Source organism: Platalea leucorodia, assembly GCF_965183815.1.
Source record: "Platalea leucorodia genome assembly, chromosome: 21".
Taxonomy (NCBI): Eukaryota; Metazoa; Chordata; class Aves; order Pelecaniformes; family Threskiornithidae; genus Platalea; species Platalea leucorodia.
Window position 1 is genome coordinate 7,439,720 of NC_138843.1, and position 6,564 is coordinate 7,446,283.

Below are 6,564 nucleotides of genomic sequence, written 5' to 3' on the forward strand. Positions count from 1 at the left end.
CTCTGCCTGGGGGAGCTGCCCGGGCGCTCTCTGGCCCTGGAGCCGCACGCCTCCTCAGGACACCCTCCACAAGGCTCCCAGCTACCGCCCTCTTTAAGGACTCGGGCTGCACGGGCTCCTCCAGGAGCACCTTTAAACGCACTGGTCTGCGCCATGCTCCTGCCTGGGTAGGGGGCTTCGGACCCGCTGGAGGCACGGGCTGCCTCGCAAACTGCGGGCCCGTGCAGGGGAGGGTGCCTGCCGTGCTCCCTGGCCTCAGGATACGCAGAGTTTCACACGCGGGCACCGAAGACCTTGCTGGGGCTCTGCAGGTGTAATCGGCGGACTTCGGAAGGTCTTCCGGTGGCCTGCAAGCATCTCGCTCAGGGCCTCGCAGGACAGGTGGGAGGAGAGTATGTGAGCTCTCCTCTTTCAATTCTCCTGCTTCCTCTGAAGGCCTGACTATTGCAGGCAGCCTGAGAGGTGGCAAGACCTTCCTTGCTGGAAGCGTCGCTGATTTTTCCTTGCCCTTCCTTTCTGCCTCTAACTTCTTCCTCACGGTTGCCACAACTTCAAGGACAATGGTTCGGGCATACCCGATCAATTCCGCATCCAGCTGCTGCACTCTGGAGATGGCCTTTTGGATGCTCGCCTCGGCAAGCTCACGACTCACTCGTGAGACAGCAGCAGCGTTTTGCAGCAGTTGCAACACGGGCAACTTTGCTCTCTTGCTTCCTTCTGGCAGCTGCTCTTCCCAGCCTCTGCCTGATCCTTGTCCTTCTCTCACGCCCTGAAGCTTCAGGATCTCCGAAAACTGACAGCAAAAGTCCTCTTCAAACTGAGAAGCTACAAACGATGACAAGGTGGAGCTAACGCTTTCAATGGCCTCTCTGGTCCTTTGCTCAACAGAAGACCGCCAAGATGCTCTCTCGGAAGCTGCTACTTCCGCCTCCCCCCGCCTGGCTGCCGGCCCTGCCTCAGCTGCAGCACACGTCCAGGATGCCAAAAGCTCCCCAAACCTCTCCAACACGGTCGCCACAATCTCTCCAGCCACCAGTCTAATTTTGTCCCGGCGATCCGCGGGACTAGCGTCCAAAGGCTCTGCCTCTCTGGCACTGCCGAACAACCTTCCGCTGACCTCACGGGGAGCCCTCCTTAAGACGTGGATGGACCGAGCCAGCGCCTTCACCCGCTCCAGCACTTCCTGGATCACGGTCTCAGCCACCTCTTTAAGCTCCTGGTCTTCTGCCAGCGCAGCCCGCAGCAGCACAGCCTGTATGCTGTTAGGCGCTTCTTCTCCGGCACGCTTTGGACACTAAAACGAGTGCGGCCATTTAGTGCACCTCACAGGTTCGTGTTAACTGTGCGAGTCTGGGTGCAGAAGTGGCCACCGAGAGTGCCCAGGCACAGGCAGAAAGGGCCAGTGCCTCGTGTCCGAGGGACACAGGAAGGCAAGCGCCCGCTTCTTGGTCTCTGACAGCCACTCGCAAACGCGGACACATCGCACACCAGCCAGGCACCACCTCCTCAGCAACCAGGCACCGCTTGCAAGCCCCGAGCGCCTCTGGCGGGGCCAGCACCCTCTCCTGAGGCCCGGGGACCAACGAGCTGCCGCACAGCAGAGGCGGCCCCCTGCATCCACCCGGCTCCTACTCACCGGCTTCCCTTTGACAGCGGACTTTTCAGAGCTGCTCCGGGTGCCTGGCTCTCTCCTCTCTCCCAGCTGCTGCTGCTGCTGCTGCTGCTGCTGCTGCTGGCACTCGGCCTGCCGGAGGAGGCGTTGCTCTTTTTCAAGAGCCTCCAGTCTTTCAAGCCGCTTCTTGATCCCAGTCAGATGCCTGTCAAGAGAAAGAAGGCAGCTGAGAAGGAGCCATTTTCCGTTCAGACACTCCCATCAGCCTGCTCCGGCTTGCTTTGCTCCACTAGACCCCGCAGCAGCTTCCAGATGCCTGGCCAAGCCTCCAAACGCAGACTGCGCCAACGTGTTCGCAGCCGCCACCGCCTCCTTCCACCGCCGGGCTTTGGTCGTTTACTGCAACAGGAGGCTCCAGGACTTCTCTCAGGGACCACGCGCCCCCTTCAAGAGCAACCGTTGCTTGGCCTTTGCTTACCTCTGCCTCCTCTGCCTCTCGCCACCTGGCAAACTCTTTCTTTGCTCCTGCAGCAGCCACTCTCGCAGGCGAGAAACATCAGTCCCTCCCGGCAGTTCGCAGGCATCCTCTAACTGGGCCAGCTCTTGCCGAAGCTTTTTCTGAAAGGTGACACCAGGCTGTGGCTTGCTGGTGCCTGGACAAGCGCTCACGCCCCTGCGTGCTGAGGCGTCCCGCGGGCCCAGGACAGCGCTCTGCTTCGGCCACGCGACGAGGGCCGAAGAGAAACGCTTCCCTCGGGACTCCGCGGGCTTCCACGTGACTTTCCTGCCCATCCGCACCCCTGCACCCTGCGCTACCTCAGCTCGCAGCCCGGTAGTCCTTTCCTTGCCACAGCGCCTGGCCCAGCCGCACAGCCCTCACCTCTTCTGCACTGACCGCCTCCCCTTTACTTGCGAGGTGCCGCAAGTAAAGCCCCAGCCTTTGGCACCGTGCCGCTCACAGGGCTCCACCAACACGCCGCTTTGCCTACCTCCTCTCGCATGAACATCTTCTCGGCCTCCAGCTTCAGCGTGGTCAGATACTGCCTGTACTCATTGAACTCCTTCAGAGTGCAAACCACCTAGGGAGAGAGGAGGGGAGATAGCCCCCAAGAACTCTCAACCCACCTACGTACACTCTCTTCCCCAAAACAGCCCAAACCCAGGAGCTGCTCCTCTCCACACCCTCCCCTCCCCTCCCTTCCTCCGTGGCGGGGACCCCGACTCCCCCCGCCGCCAGGGCTCAGCGGTGCTCCTCGCCCCAGCGCCACGCCTCACGCCGGCTGCCTCCCCAACACTCGGGCAGCGCGGGGCAGAGGGAGAAGAGCAGGAGTGGGACTTGCCAGAGGGATGCTGCCGCCACTTCTGCTCCCAGGGAAACCAGCCCCACAGCCCTGGGCCCTCTGCCAGCAACAGCCGGCTGCAGCAAGCGCTCTGGGAACCCCGCTTGATGAGCGCTGGTTGCAGCAGCCCGACGTCCAAACCTACTTTGCCATCGCTGGTGATGGAACCCTCTCTCTTCAGCCTCCGCAGGTTGTCCTTGCGATTGTGGTAGGCCCGCAGATGCGGGTCATGCAGGCTGTTGTATTCGGTGCTCAGCTGGCGGCAGCATGGATCTCCCAGATTGAAATAACCAGAGGGCTGGTGAAGCTGTAAGAGACATTTTCCAGACTATGAAGGAGGCAGGAGACAGCAGCAAAGAGGTGCCAAGCAGTACTTGTGGAAAGGGGAAGGTACTTGGAAGACCAACACTCTTCTCCAGCCTTCTGAAGGCACACAGAACCCCACAGCCAGACTGCAGGGCCAGGCTGGACCGCGCTAGGCTGCACCGGGCTAGGCTGGGCTGGGCTGGGCGGGGCTGGGATCGGGGAGACAAGACAAACCCCACCAGCACAGTAGGCATCCGAGGCCACCGGGAAGAACTGCACACCTGAAATGAACCTTCAGAGTGAAAAGTTCAAGCCCAGCCCTTAAAACGCAGGTCCGCGCCAGGCAGCCACGACCCTCCCTCTACTCCCGCCAAAGAAAGGAGGAGGGCTCTTCTACCCCTTTCCGCTTCCTTTACCTTTTCCCCCAGCTTTGTCCTGCAGAAGACAGGCTTGCAGCCAGGCAGCAGAGGGATCTTGACACCAAGCGGGAGGCCCAGCAGCCCACTCCCTCCTTCTGACACTGCCTGTCTCCTCTTCCCGAGCTAGAAAGAGGGAGACGCTCGTCGGCACTCAGCCGCTATCTCCAGAAGCCTCCTGCACGGCACTTGCTAGAAAGGCTCTCGGAAGACTCCAACCAAGCGGAGCGCCAAGAGCGGCCCACTCAAAGGCTGCTCTCTGCTTCCTCCACCACGGCCCCACAGCTCCCATCCCTTCCTCAACCCACGGCCGCGTCCTTTCGCAGCAACCCCTCCCACCTGCTTAGCCGCAAGCCAGGCTGGGCAGCGAGGCAGGACTCCCTGAAAACTCTCCCCAGCCCAACCACCTCTGCATCCCTCCCAGCTCCCCGCGCACGCCCCAAGCCCCCAGAGCGGCCCTGCATGTCCCAGGCTCCCGGGATCAGCCCTCTCCTTCGGACCGTCCCTCACCTCTCCCCTCTTCCCCGCTGTGCTCAGCACTGCGTCCATGTTTCCGATGCCAGCAGCGAGACGGTGCTCCATGGCTCCTTCCAAGAGCTCGCCGAGAGCTGTGACCCTGCGCTGGCTCCTCTTGCTCCAGAGGCACCCAGCTCTGGCCACCACAGCCGGTCTCCCAGCGAGCAGCTATATAGAGCCATCGCCCATTCTTGCATCGTCACGTTGCTGGGCCACTGCATTGTTGCATCAGCGCGTCGCTAGGCCGCCGCCCAGCTGCTGCCCGGCCACCCTGCACGTCCGTCTGGACACGCACGTGGGCCGCCCGCTCTCGCTCACCCGGCTCTCCATGTCCTGCAGAAACGGGAATTTTCCAGTTAGCAAAACTACTGACCGCTTCTGCCTTCGGAAAGGAATTTGTGGAAATTTGGCTATGGGGAAACAAGGCACGGAAAGTCTTGCTGCCCAGCTGCTCTGGGACTTGTACCCTAGGTACGCTTCGCCCTGATATTACCATAGGGAACGAAATGAACGCAGGGCTATGGAGAAGAACATCTAGGCAAGGGTATCGAAGAAGCCACAATCCGTTAATTGATCGGCCAGCTGGCTTCCATTCCTTACCAGGTGCTTTCTTCCTTGGTTAGGAGTTAGGGAACTTGAAAAAGCAAGAGCCAAGATTTTGGCACTTACTGAACAAATAGGGAATGAGACTTCTGATGCGATCCAAGCCTTTCCAGATGATAGCTGAAAATCGTAACGCGGATTGGGGAGATGTGCAGGTGTTGCTTAATACTTTATTTCTCCCCGAGGAGAAGGGAATGGTGTTAGGAAAAGCTCCGGAGGACAGCATGAGGTTAAACGCCAGGGATGGTCCGGATCGTGTTCTGCCTGCACGAGAACCTGCCTGGAATCCAAAGACGGGAGCGGGGTGACTGATGATTAAACAATATCAGCAGTTAATTTTGTAGCGGGTAAAGCCGGGAGGGGGTACCTAGATCTAAAAATCTTGCCAAGTTCTATCAGGCGGTACAGAGTGAAGGAAGGGCACCGGGGCAAAACATGAAGGTCTCCCCAGCCGATCCCCTGCTTTCAGTTAAGCTGGGGAATGAGACACTTACATTTCTAGATGACACAGGAGCAACGTATTCGGTATTAAACAGTCGTAAAGGACCTATGAGTCAATTCTCTATGTCAGTAATTGGTGCCAGGGGAAAACGAGGGCCTAGGCCTTTCTTTCAACCGACTAAGCGTGACATTGGAAACAAAGCGCTTAGACGTGAATTCTTCTGTCTGCCAGAATGTCCCCTACCTCTGAGGGGAAGGGGTTCAGCCGAGAAATTGGGAGCACAGATAACTCGTGATCAGAATAAAGTCTGAGCACATATGCCGCAAAATAATGCCTGGCAGGCACAAGTATAGATGTTACAGGCACTGCCCGCAACAAAGAATGCTGAAAATAAGGAAGAACAAACTGAAGCCCCCTCTGGCCTCTGGCCCGCGGCGCCTCCTAGGCCGACCTCCACAGGCGGCCCCCTGCCCAGCCCCGCCCCCCCAACCGCCATTTGTGCCCCAGACATCCCCCACCTTTCTCCTGTAGAGGACGGGCTGGGAGGCCACTCCAGCCAGTCTGGAGGGGAAAACAGGATACAAGGGCAGAGAGCAAGGCAGCCGGAGGGCCCTGGTGGGTACCCAGAGGCATGCAAAGGGCTCGGCCTGGCCACCCAAAGGCACACCCAGGGCTCTGGGCCGCACCACATCTAGAGCTCCAGGCCGCACCAAAGGGCAAACGGAAATGGAGGGTCTTGGGAGGCAGCGCAAGGCCGTTTGGTGGCCCCTCGCTTGCCCCAAAAGGCCCACGCTGGGCCCTAGGGCCCATGGAAAGGCAAACAGAGACGCCTTGAGGAGACAAGAGGAGAAGAGCAGTGGGCTAGGCAAGATGAAAAGCTGAAGGGCGGTCCCTTGATGGGACACCAAAAGTGGGCCCTGGGTGGCAACCCAAAGGCCCATCAAGGAGGACTTGATGGGACGAGAGAAGAAATGCCCAGAGCAAGGCGCCAGCCTTCAACAGCACCTACGGATGGGACTCACAGAAGGCATGAGTATAGCTTTACAGAGCTTCACCAGCCCCTCAGCTAGCCCGGCCACAAAGCAAGCTTTCTAAACAAGGCAAAAGCGCTGCCTGCTTTTCTCTTCCCTACTTCAGATGCCCTGTAAAACTGTGTCTTAGCCTGACCGAGGCTGTAGGAGGGAGGCAGGCGAGGGAAAACATGGCCGGGAAAATGCCCAGAGGCAGTATGGCCTGGCATGAATAAAGAGAGGCACAAGCAAGCCCCTGGGAGAAAGCTCTTTATTCTCTGCCTGGGGGAGCTGCCCGGGCGCTCTCTGGCCCTGGAGC